Source organism: Podarcis bocagei, assembly GCF_964188305.1.
Source record: "Podarcis bocagei genome assembly, chromosome: 15".
NCBI classification, from domain to species: domain Eukaryota; kingdom Metazoa; phylum Chordata; class Lepidosauria; order Squamata; family Lacertidae; genus Podarcis; species Podarcis bocagei.
Window position 1 is genome coordinate 10,297,914 of NC_138141.1, and position 11,741 is coordinate 10,309,654.

At 45.2% G+C, this 11,741-nt stretch overlaps 1 long non-coding RNA gene across 1 annotated transcript in view; it reads left to right on the forward strand.

Moving 5' to 3' along the window:
• Nucleotides 1-9,666, forward strand: part of LOC308574282 — a 10,724-nt gene extending 1,058 nt beyond the window's left edge. Inside the window, exons 2-3 of the long non-coding RNA XR_014002437.1 lie at nucleotides 4,121-4,249; nucleotides 9,128-9,666. This is a non-coding gene — a long non-coding RNA (uncharacterized lncRNA). The remainder of the gene's footprint in view (nucleotides 1-4,120; nucleotides 4,250-9,127) is intronic.
• Nucleotides 9,667-11,741: the final 2,075 nt, after the last annotated feature.

Here is an 11,741-nt window from a genome sequence, read left to right on the forward strand (position 1 = left end):
GTGGCATTTTGATGGGGCCTATGGAATAGCAAACCAGAGGGAGCAGTGGACAAAAGATATGTGAAATGCAGGCTGCAAAGGTAAAGGCAAGGTAAAGGACCCCTGGACGGTTAAGTCCAGTCAAAGGCGACTATGGGGTTGCGGCGCTCATCTCGCTTTCAGGCCGAGGGAGGCCGAGGTTTGTCCAGAGACAGCTTTCTGGGTCATGTGGCCAGCAGGACTAAACCACTTCTGACATAATGGAGCACAGTGATGGAAACCAGAGTGCACAGAAAGACCATTTGCCTTCCCGCCACAGCAGTACCTATTTATCTACTTGCACTGACATGCTTTCGAACTGCTAGGTTGGAAGGAGCTGGGACAGAGCAACGGGAGCTCACCCCATCGCGGGGATTTGAACCGCCGACCTTCTGATCAGCAAGCCCAAGAGGCTCAGTGGTTTACACCACAGAATTTAGCTGGATACAACTCATGTTTTTTAACTGTTTCCCCACCAGCTGTTTTTCCACTCAAAAACTCCTCCCTCCACCTGCTTATTCCATGGTGGATTTTTGGGTATGCTGTAATACTTCCATTAGAGAAACAAACTTCATTATTGCTTGCAAGTAAGGATGGGGGAGAAGTTCAATCCAGTTCACATTTAAAGGTGAATCTGCCTAATTTGCACTTTCCGACATGGTACGGGGACTGAAACACAGCCGTCCTTTGAAATTTGCATTTCTCCTTATTTTGAAATGCAGTTCTCCAGGCAAGTAATTTTTACAAAAATGCATATACTAGGGTTAAGTGTGCATAAAATGCAAATATTACTGGAAATAAAATGCATTATATGGAAAATGTGTGTATATGGCAAAGCACTAAGGATATAGAACAGCACCACATATTGGCTGGAGGAGTTGCTTTTATGATCATGAAAATGAAAAATTAATAAGAAGCCAATGGCAAATATGGAAGAAGAAGAAGAAACCCTAAAATAGTCAAAATAATCATGTGTATTTAGTGCAAAATGTCTTGAACGTTGACCAACAATTCAAAGGCTGCAGTAAAAGTGCCCCAAAAGTATACAGCTGCTTTCAGCAGGGCTCACGTGACCTAAGGAACCAATAGGGTGCCATCTGCCCTCATATAATTGCTCACACTGGCCTGTTTCCTGAGTGCAAGCTGCTCAAGGACCATCTGAAGTCCTGCTTAGCCTCTACTGTACTGAGTTGCCAGCCTGCACAGTAATCAAGGTGGAGGGAACAGAACACAGTTTTGTTATTTCATGACGCTATGCTCTCCTGGGTCAGTGTTTTGAGACACATGCTATTGCTGGGTATGTTATTTGTAATCGTATTGTTTGTTCAGTGAGTCCTCCAGCTCTGGGACTTATTGCTCTGTGGTTGTAGCTGGACTTTCATGGCTTCGAAAGGGGACCAGGAGAGACACACCTCTTCCATATTTCACTGAGATGGAAACCACATTGCTTTTCTGCAATGACTCAGTGCAGAGGCTGGCTTCCCCCTCCCCCATGCTTTTGTTTTAATTTATATTTTTAAAAAAAAAAAATAATTTCAAAACTGACAAGCCTGTTTGATTTCCCAGGCATTTTCCTGCCTACTGAGCTTCCTCACATGTCCACAGGCAGAATGGGGGACCGGTGAAGTCCATGAATTTTTTGTCCAAGATTGATTTGGCCTGTAGCACCATCTGAACATTTCTGCTGGCCTGAACCCACTCCCCCCCCCAATCCTTTCTGTCAAAAGACCTCCTAGTGACTCATGCTCCGAAAAAGCACAAGGCCTGGAGATTATCCCAGAAGGATTTAACCCATTTTTCAAAGCTAAACTCTGCTTAGGAAGATTATAGCACAGTTTATCCAAGAGTAAATAGTGCTTATTTCAAACTCTGACTACACAACAGGGCCTGGCTTCCTAGGGTGGCCATGCCTCCTGTTTTACAGAAGGATGTCCTCTATTTGGAGGCTGGTCAGAAGACAATCCTCTGTTTCAAGTACTGCCTGGTCCAATTCTGGTTTAAAGGTCAAGAACCATACATAGCAGGAGCTGTGGCCTAAAGATTCCTATTAGCACAGTAAGGGACGCGGGTGGCACTGTGGGTTAAACTGCAGAGGCTAGGACTTGCCGATCAGAAGGTTGGCGGTTCAAATACCCGCAACGGAGTGACCTCCTGTTGCTCGGTCCCTGCTCCTGCCAACCTAGCAGTTCGAAAGAACGTCAAAGTGCAAGTAGATAAATAGGTACCACTCTGGCGGGAAGGTAAACAGTGTTTCCGTGCGCTGCTCTGGTTCGCCAGAAGCGGCTTAGTCATGCTGGCCACATGACCCGGAAGCTGTACACCGGCTCCCTCGGCCAATAAAGCGAGATGAGCGCCGCAACCCCAGAGTCGGCCACGACTGGACCTAGTAGTCAGGGGTACCATTTTAGTCCATATGGTGCCTGACTCCCATCATCCCTTAGCTTTGGGCCAGGCAGACTGGAAAGGTCAATCAGGAGTAGCTATTGTCATAGAATCATAGAATCATAGTTGGAAGAGACCACAAGGGCCATCGAGTCCAACCCCCTGCCAAGCAGGAAACACTATCAGAGCACTCCTGACATATGGTTGTCAAGCCTCTGCTTAAAGACCTCCAAAGAAGGAGACTCCACCACACTCCTTGGCAGCAAATTCCACTGTCAAACAGCATGAATAAGCATGATATTGTATTGCCCTTCAGATGTTCTGCACTCCTGTTATTCCCAGCCAGCAGGGCTGATGGTCAAGGATGATGAGAGTTGCAACCCCAAAGCTTCTGGTGTTGGCTACCCATGACCTAAACTAGAGTTGCCATACATCCGGAATTTCCCAGACCTATCCGGAATACTGCAGTCGGCAGCAGCTCAATAACTTTGGCCAAAAAACACAACTCAACAACTTTTCTGTCCGGATTTTCACTGTTTGAAATATGGCAACCCTGTCTAAAGCACAGTTTGGATGAGTATTTGAAATCCCATGAATTACCTTAGGTCTTGCTTCTTGAACTCTTGTTACTGCATTAGTGGAGTAGTGGCGGATTTGCTCTGCTTCAGATTGTTCTGTGACTCTTGCTGACACATTGCACAACAAATGCAGGACAAAAATACACCAGGGTGCTATTACCGAAAACTAAACAGTGTGGCCATTCCCAAACGTTTGCAAGTGCAAACAGCGTTGAGAGTAGGATTGGGTGCATGTACCTCAATATCATCAAAAGCACAAATCATCATGAATGTTCAATAAGCATGATATTTGAAGAAACCCTTATTCACATTTTATAGTTGAAATGGGTGGCAAGGGGCATGAATTGTATTATTTAATAGATTTTATTTTCATATATTCATATCCTGCATTTTGAGCCTAGACCCCTCTCCTGCCAGCCAGTTAGCATGACCAGTGTTGAAAACAATTCATAAAATGAGCAATCTGTCTTCTTAAGAAAGAATAACAATGAATTGGAAACATGTTTATGTCCTGTGCAATTCTACACATGTTCACTCAGACATAAGCTTCACTGTGTTCAATGGGGCTTGCTCCCAGGTAAGTGCTCATAAGATTGCAGCTGTAAGCATGTGCGGTCACACACACACACACACACACACACACACATCCCATGACAGCAGTCAGGCTTGAACTATTTTTTTTTCAGGACCACCCAGCAACAGAACAAAATCTTGCTGACTCTGATACTGACTCTCCTTTTAGAAAAGTTGTCCTAGACATTTTCTTTATGGAAGATAGATCACACTGAGTTGACAACCATCCAAAATTGACATGAACTGTATGGCTTTGTCTAGTGTTCAACCCAGTTATTGGTCCATATAGAGATATACAGGAAATAGTGGGATGAGCAGTAAATGTATATTGAATGGTGAACTGTATGGACAGTGAAGAAATTGCAGGACAAATTTGACCACATTCCCAACATGGCAGTCTGGCCAGTGGTGATTCAACTTGCTGCAAAGTTATGCTTCATGGTCATAATATTAAAGAATTGTTAGTTTGGGTGCAGCAGCTGTATGTCTGAGTATTCGGGTATATTAAGGGTATATTAAGTCAGACCACTGGTCCTTCTTGTTCAGTATTGACTTTTCAATGGTTTCAGACTGGGAATATTCCCAACCCTAGAGATGCTGGGGATTTATCTGAAAGGGTGACATATACACCATGGATTACACAGGATCATCATGAAGGAGGAGGAGGAGCACAAGACAATGGCAACTACTACAACAAAGTGAGTTGCATAAGGTTGGCACAGTTCCAGAACACAGCAGGCCTGCGCAGCTTACACAATCTCTGGCAGCCTGGAATGGCATCACAAACCCATTTCCATGCCTACCCAAGACTTCAGAAACAGAGGCTACACCCACAGCAACACAGCAAAGGGCTTGTATCCTGCTTGGTGGGTGGGAAGCTCAACAGGCCTGAGCCACATTTGTCAAACTTTTGGGAATCCCCCGTCCGGCTTTGATGTGCCTCGAAAAGCCAGACCATCAATAAGAAACAGAGCTTAGCTGGCTTTGGAAGGGCAGGCCATTGCGATAGATGAGAAAGAAGGCATGCGGGTAGAGCTTCTCTCTGTCCTATCTCATCTATCTTGGAGGTGGTTCTTCTTGATTAGGGCCCCCCCTGCCTTTCTCAAAAACAATCTGCCGTTGTGGAGTCCAGCTCTGGTCTGTTACATGGAGCTGCCTCGTAGCAGATCAGACTATCTGTCCAGGAGAACCATTTTGTCTACTCTGACTGGCAGCATATCTTTCAGGTCTCACACCCTGCTACCTGGTCATTTTAAGTGTGGATGCTAGAGAGAGAATCTGTAAGTAAGGGCTGCAGCACAGTAGCACAGCAAGTTCCTTATACGCCAAAGGTCCCAGGTTCAACCCCTCCAGAAAAGGCTGGCAGGGAAAAGTCCCATCTGAAACCTTGGATATTTTCTGCCATCTCAGTGTAGACAAGGGTTGTTGTTGTTTAGTCGTGTCCGACTCTTCGTGACCCCATGGAGCAGAGCACGCCAGGCACTCCTGTCTTCCACTGCCTCCCACAGTTTTGTCAAACTCATGCTGGTAGCTTCGAGAACATTATCAAGCCACCTCGTCCTCTGCCGTCCCCTTCTCCTTGTGCCCTCCATCTTTCCCAACATCAGGGTCTTTTCCAGGGAGTCTTCTCTTCTCATGAGGTGGCCAAAGTATTGGAGCCTCAGCATCAGGCTCTGTCCTTCCAGTGAGCACTCAGGGCTGATTTCCTTCAGAATGGAGAGGTTTGATCTTCTTGCAGTCCATGGGACTCTCAAGAGTCTCCTCCAGCACAGAATTCAAAAGCATCAATTCTTTGGTGATCAGCCTTCTTTATGGTCCAGCTCTCACTTCCATACATCACTACTGGGAAAGTAGACAATGGTAGGGAAGCTGTTTCAGTCCAAAGGCCATATTCCCTCGTAGGCAGCCTTCCAGGGGCCACACGCCACTGGTTGGTGGGGCCAGAGGCAATGGTCGGTGGAGTAATGAATGAATAAACTATAGTGATCAAGTAACTACAGCCTCCCCCATCCTCCTTCCAGCAAGAGGCATTATCAGAGTTCACTGGTACATTTCAGCCAGGCAAAAAGAGGGGTGCAAAGTAAAAGAAGGGGGGCTGGAGAAAGTGTGCATACCCTCCAACATGTCAAGGCAAAAAAACAGGCCACGCATCTCCAGGGGCCACACTCCTGCACAAGTCACAAGATCCGCACACGATCATAGTCTCAGAAGACGTGCTTTTTTTTCAGGCTTCATAATCTCGTGCGAAAATGCAGGATGTCCTGATTTTATCGGGGTGACTGAGGGGTATGAGTGTGTGATCTGGGTGGGAAGAACCTCAAAGGCCAGAGAGAGAAGCTCGGAGGGATGCCTGTGGCTCCTGGACTCAAGTTCCCCCCCCCCACCCGCTATGGACCAACTTGGTATCAGGCAAATGCCTATATCAGTGGTTCCCAACCTTTTTTTTTTTGCCATACCCACCTAAGCATCTCTAAAATCCTGATGCCTGCCCCCATGACATATAATTCTTATTATTCGAAAAGTGAGCTCCTATTCATGTGGAGGAAGCCTAAAAGGCCATTAACTTGGTCTAAACAAACTTCCAAATTGTCCCCCTTAAAAATCAAATTGCCCCCCGTGGGGCATGTCTGGCATACAAAAAAAATTACCTTATGCTTTGCCCCGTCTGTCCTCAAGTAGAGATGGAAAGGCCTGGGGGGAAAAAACCAGAAAAATTCGGGTTTTTTCCAAAGCCGTTTTTTAGGTCCATGAGAAAAATGACAAAGCGGAAGAGCAAGAAGAAATGGAAAATGATAGCAGTACAGTAGTTCAGAAAATGAGATAGAATAAATTGCATGTATATGTTGTGTCTTCTGGTTTTGTTTTGTTTTTTTTTTAAAAAAGCACTACTCAAAGGATAGACCTTCTATGGAGCTTAAATACTGAGGTGGACCTTAACTTTATTTGCTGTTGGTGCTAAGGGGCAAATCTGATTATTTTTTATGTTGATGGTTTCTTGCTTTTTTCTTTGCTTTTTTTCTTTTGAGGGAAGGGGGGTGATTACCTGTTTTACTGCAAGCACAATACTTTTATCTACACTGTGTTTCACCCAATTCGTAAAACTACTCCACACTGAACTTTTTTCAATTTTTCCAAAATTTCCATTTTCCCCAGAAGAAAAAATGTTTTCTCATGGCTTCAAAATTTCCAGAACTTTTACATCTCTAGACATGTGCCCCATGTTGGGAACTACAGGCCTATATCCTAGAATTACACTACCATCAGTTCATGCATGATGGATATATGATCATTAAAGAGTTGGAGGCGTTTGAATGGACCATTTCATTCTTAGTTTTCTTCACATAAACAGGCCAAGGGCCTAATGATTTCAAGGTAAAGCTTTTTTATATTTATTAAGACAATTCAGGGAACATTTTCAAGCCCTGCTGACATCACTGTAATAAATCACCATCTTGTCTTGCGGTAGAAGAAAAGCCAAAATACTGTCAGGTCTGATTTTTTCTGGCTACTCAAGTCTCATGAGCAAACCATGTGTTTTTAATCAACAAATCTTTGTTTTGCATTGCTGGGACCCCAGAACTCTTTAAATAGTTAGCTTTTACCAGAGGGATACTTTAAATTCAACGCGCTGCTTCCTCACTGGAAAGATTAGGAAACAGGACACCACATTACAGATTTACCAGGCTTGTCTTGGTCTTTGGGAAACTTGTTTTTGTTACAGTCCTCGATGGCCTGCAGGGCTTCCCGTTTCTTTCCTCTGGCTTAATTGGACAAGTCCTTCCCTCATCCATGTACACACACACACACGTGCGCACACCCCTACCTATCAACATTTGTTGCTCATGTCATAACACGCAAATCAACCTCGGCCAAAACAGAGGGGCCCGGTTCTTCCAGCAGGAGGTGCCAAGCATGATGAGATAGGAAATGGTTAAGTGTGGTCTGCTTTGAAAGTGAAGCAGCATAAAGCCACTGTGGGTTTTCCATTCCCAACCAAGTACTCAAAAGCAGGGGTTGGGGACCTTTTTCAGCTCAAGGGCCACATTCCATTTGCTGTAACTTCCCAGGGGCCACATGCCAGTGGCCAGAGGCCAATGTGAGCAGAAAAACAAATGCAATAGTAGGCTAGTTTACAAGCACACACACATACACAGCTTTCTCAATTCTTCATCCAGGCAAGCAAAAGGCATTATCAGAGTTCAAGGACACATTCCAGCCAGGCAAAAACATCCAGAACACAACTCAAGGCGCCTGAGGGGTGCAACCTGAGGTGGGGGCCTGGCCTGGTGTCCTGTTCTCACTGGGCACCTGAGTAACCAGGGGACAGCAGCAGCAACACCAATGTGGGCAGCAAATAGAGCATTGTCCAGAGCCCGTGTCCAGGCAGCAGGGTGTACAACGAAGGGTCAGGCAAGAGGCAAAATTGCAGCAGTCCAAAGTCAGAGTCCATGCCAGAATGATTTGCAACAAGGGCCTTGAGAGAGGCAGGGTCACAGCAATCCATGGTCAGGTTTAGCAGGGGATCCAAAAGCAGGCAGAGCCCAAACCTGAGACATAGACACTGTTCCAGCAACACTTTCAGCCAGCACTGGGTTATTTGAGCTGGAGCTGCTGGAACCATACCCCGGGCTCAGCTGACTCCAGTAAACTCCCTTCTCTCCAATGGTCTTCCTGAGACTCCGAGGAAGTCCTTGCCTGTAGTCACTTCTCCAGATGGTCCAGGTTCCAATCTGGCATTTAAGGCCCTTCTTTTCCCTCGGGCTTGAGACCTATTCAGCCTCGATATCATAGCCTGAACTCACCCTAACATCAGAAGCTGAACTCATCTTCTTTGACCTTATCTCAGGACCCTGGCTCCTCACTCCCCGAGGGAGCATATTAGCATACCCCAAAGCTTGGTGTGAGGTTGGGTCTTCTGGTCCGGAGACATGACAACTGGGAAGAGTTCTGATGGCCAGATAGAGAGGGTTGGAGAGGAGCCATAAGAATTTAAGGAAATCTCTGTTCAAACAAAAGAGCTTCGTAATACAGCATCCTTTTTCATACAGTGACCAAGCAGCGGCTTTTGAGAAGTTCATGACTGGGTCAAAAAAGGCTATGGTTGCCTCTCAGCAATTGGTGTTGAGCAGCACACTGCTTTAGAGCCTCAAAGTTCATGATTAACAGCCACTGAGAGATCTACTGACAGATCTATGCATCTGGTTAGGTACACAGGGAGCTGCCTTATACGGATTCAGAGCACTGGTCCATCCAGCTCAGTATTGTGTACACTGGCTCGCAGTAGCTCTTTGGGGTTGCAGACAGGGATCCCTCCTAGTCCTACCTGAAGACACCAGGGATTGAACCTGGGATGTTCTGTGCACAAAGCAACTTCTCTACCACTGAGTTACAGCCTTTCACAATTTGCACATGTGCAGCAGGCAGCTGCCGGGCTGGGCAAGATGTTCTTAGTGGACCTCTCATCATCAGTGGATCCACCACCTCCTTGCCACTCTTGCTGCTGCATATTCACTTCTCTCTCTCTCTCTCTCTCTCTCTCTCTCTCTCTGGGCCCAACCTGCACCGTGTCTCCAAAGGAGAGGACCACACATGTAGTGTCACTCAAGGAAGGAAGATGAATGGACAAGGAGGAGGTGCGGGCCCAGAAAACTTCAGGAGCTGGCAGTGGACCCCCTATATATTTATGCACCTCACTGATGCCAACTCTCCTGGCCTTTCCCCTATGAATATATCTAATCCCATTTTAAAAACCATCTAAGTTAGCAGTTGTGGCCTCATATCACTCAGTCAGGGAGGTAAGTTGACTCAAATCCTAAACCATGCCTTTATTGTCCTCCAAACCTGGGGAGGGGGGGAAAGCAATTTTTGTCTCCCAAATACAAGGTTGTTCCCATAGGACCTTATGTTAGCCCCTCTATACTGAAAAAAGCCGTTGAGATACTGTATGATGCCACAGCAGGAACCACAGTGGCTGGCATGAATGCAATATTTAGAATCATAAAGAGAAGAGGTGGCATTTCTGTAGGAATTCCCTAGCCTTATGTTCCAAAAGAAGGAACACGTCACAATTTACGACACTGCAGTTTAAGCTGAGCCATAGGATGAAGCTGTTAATCATTTTTACCACAGTTCAAGAAGGACACAGTTCAAGAAGGACACAGACAAACTGGAACGTGTCCAGAGGAGGGCAACCAAAATGGTCAAAGGCCTGGAAACGATGCCTTATGAGGAACAGCTAAGGGAGCTGGGCATGTTTAGCCTGGAGAAGAGGAGGTTAAGGGGTGATATGATAGCCATGTTCAAATATATAAAAGGATGTCACATAGAGGAGGGAGAAAGGTTGTTTTCTGCTGCTCCAAAGAAGCAGACACGGAGCAATGGATCCTAACTACAAGAAAGAAGATTCCACCTAAACATTAGGAAGAACTTCCTGACAGTAAGAGCTGTTCGACAGTGGAATTTGCTGCCAAGGAGTGTGGTGGAGTCTCCTTCTTTGGAGGTCTTTAAGCAGAGGCTTGACAACCATATGTCAGGAGTGCTCTGATGGTGTTTCCTGCTTGGCAGGGGGTTGGACTCGATGGCCCTTGTGGTCTCTTCCAACTCTATGATTCTATGATTCTATGATTTTAGCCTCCATCTTATATGGAAGATGGTCTATATGGCTGACCCATCTAACTTGTTCTTCCTGTGGCTGTCTACTTTTAATCAGTTTTAATCAGTTTTTTTCATATTTAAGGAGAGCCTTTCCACATGACCAAACAAAACAAAACAAACCCCTACTTCTGACTGCAGCCTCCAGAGATATTAGCTGGCCTCTAGAAGCGTTGGCTTTTATCTAGTTCTCTGGTTATATACTGGGGGAGGCAGGGGCTCTACATTCCAGACTCTGGTTTCAAGGTCATAATGAAATGGGAGATACCTGGATCTTCTTTCATGCCCCTTCAGATAGTCTCCTCAGCTTGCTTGTAAACGCAGCATGTTCTGCCCACTTGGCACACAAATGTCAAGGCTGAGAATAAATTTGGAACACAACCCCATGCAAGCACATGGGTGATAGTCATGGGGTGACTCAACATTCACTGAGCAGGCACAACTAAGGAAAATGTGCACGATGACCACCAACCAAAAAACACAAGAGGAGCAGCATGCGGTGCCCCCGGACTGTCACTATTTTGCAGGAAGGATTCAAGCGCATACCAGAGATTTAGATTTGCATAATTAACTTGGATTAAAGTGCTCTGTCACCCTAATAAAACAAAGCCACTTTTTTTAAAGAAAGAAAAAAGAAACAGGCCTTTTGCAGTTAGGAAAGTGACAAGGAATGCCTTTAAAAGGGTGGGGTGGATGAATGAAGATTTATAAACACCCTGAAAATAAGTCAAGGTGAATGCTGACAGTCTCCCTGAAAATAAAGCAGAACAAAGATTCAATAAAGACTGGGCATAGGTGTTATGTACTAAGCTTGGATCCTAGAACAATAGGTAAGTAGGATCCTAGAATGCAACAACTGATTGGCTTGCAGGAGAAGACCAATCAGGCTCCAGGAGGAAGTTAATCAGCCTATTAGGCTGGTAGGATCGTAGAATGCAACAACTGATTGGCCTGCAGGAAAGACCAATCAGGCTCCAGGAGGGAAGCAGAATCAGCCAATCAGATGGGACTCATTGTGTAAATAATGTATATAAAAAGCCTGAGGTTGGGGGGGGGGCAATAAAATCACTGTTTTTCAAGCTGCAATAAAGAACATAAAATCGCTACAGGACTCCGAGTATATTTCAATAGTCTAACCACCACATAAGCTTTGTGCAAGCAAATTGGGATAAATGCTGAAAAAACAGGACAGGTTGTCTCACAAACCATCTAGGTTTGTCTCTTGCCATCTAGGTTCCACTTCACAATTACCCCAAACAGGATAGAAGACCATTGTTCATTTAACATGTACAAATTATTTTATCTATGCAAATCTGTCATCCTTTTGGGACAGTAGACTGCTGGTGCTACGACTAATTCTCTACTGCTTTTGAAATTTATTGAGATTGCCTTGATTTCAGACTTTTCATCTATCTAGAGTGCTACAAAACACTTGGCTATACAGTATATCATGGGAGTATCCAAAGCAATACATACAGCAGGTAATTGTAAGGAATACGATAAGCATTGTGTGGCGAGAAATTAGATCAAACCAAAGCT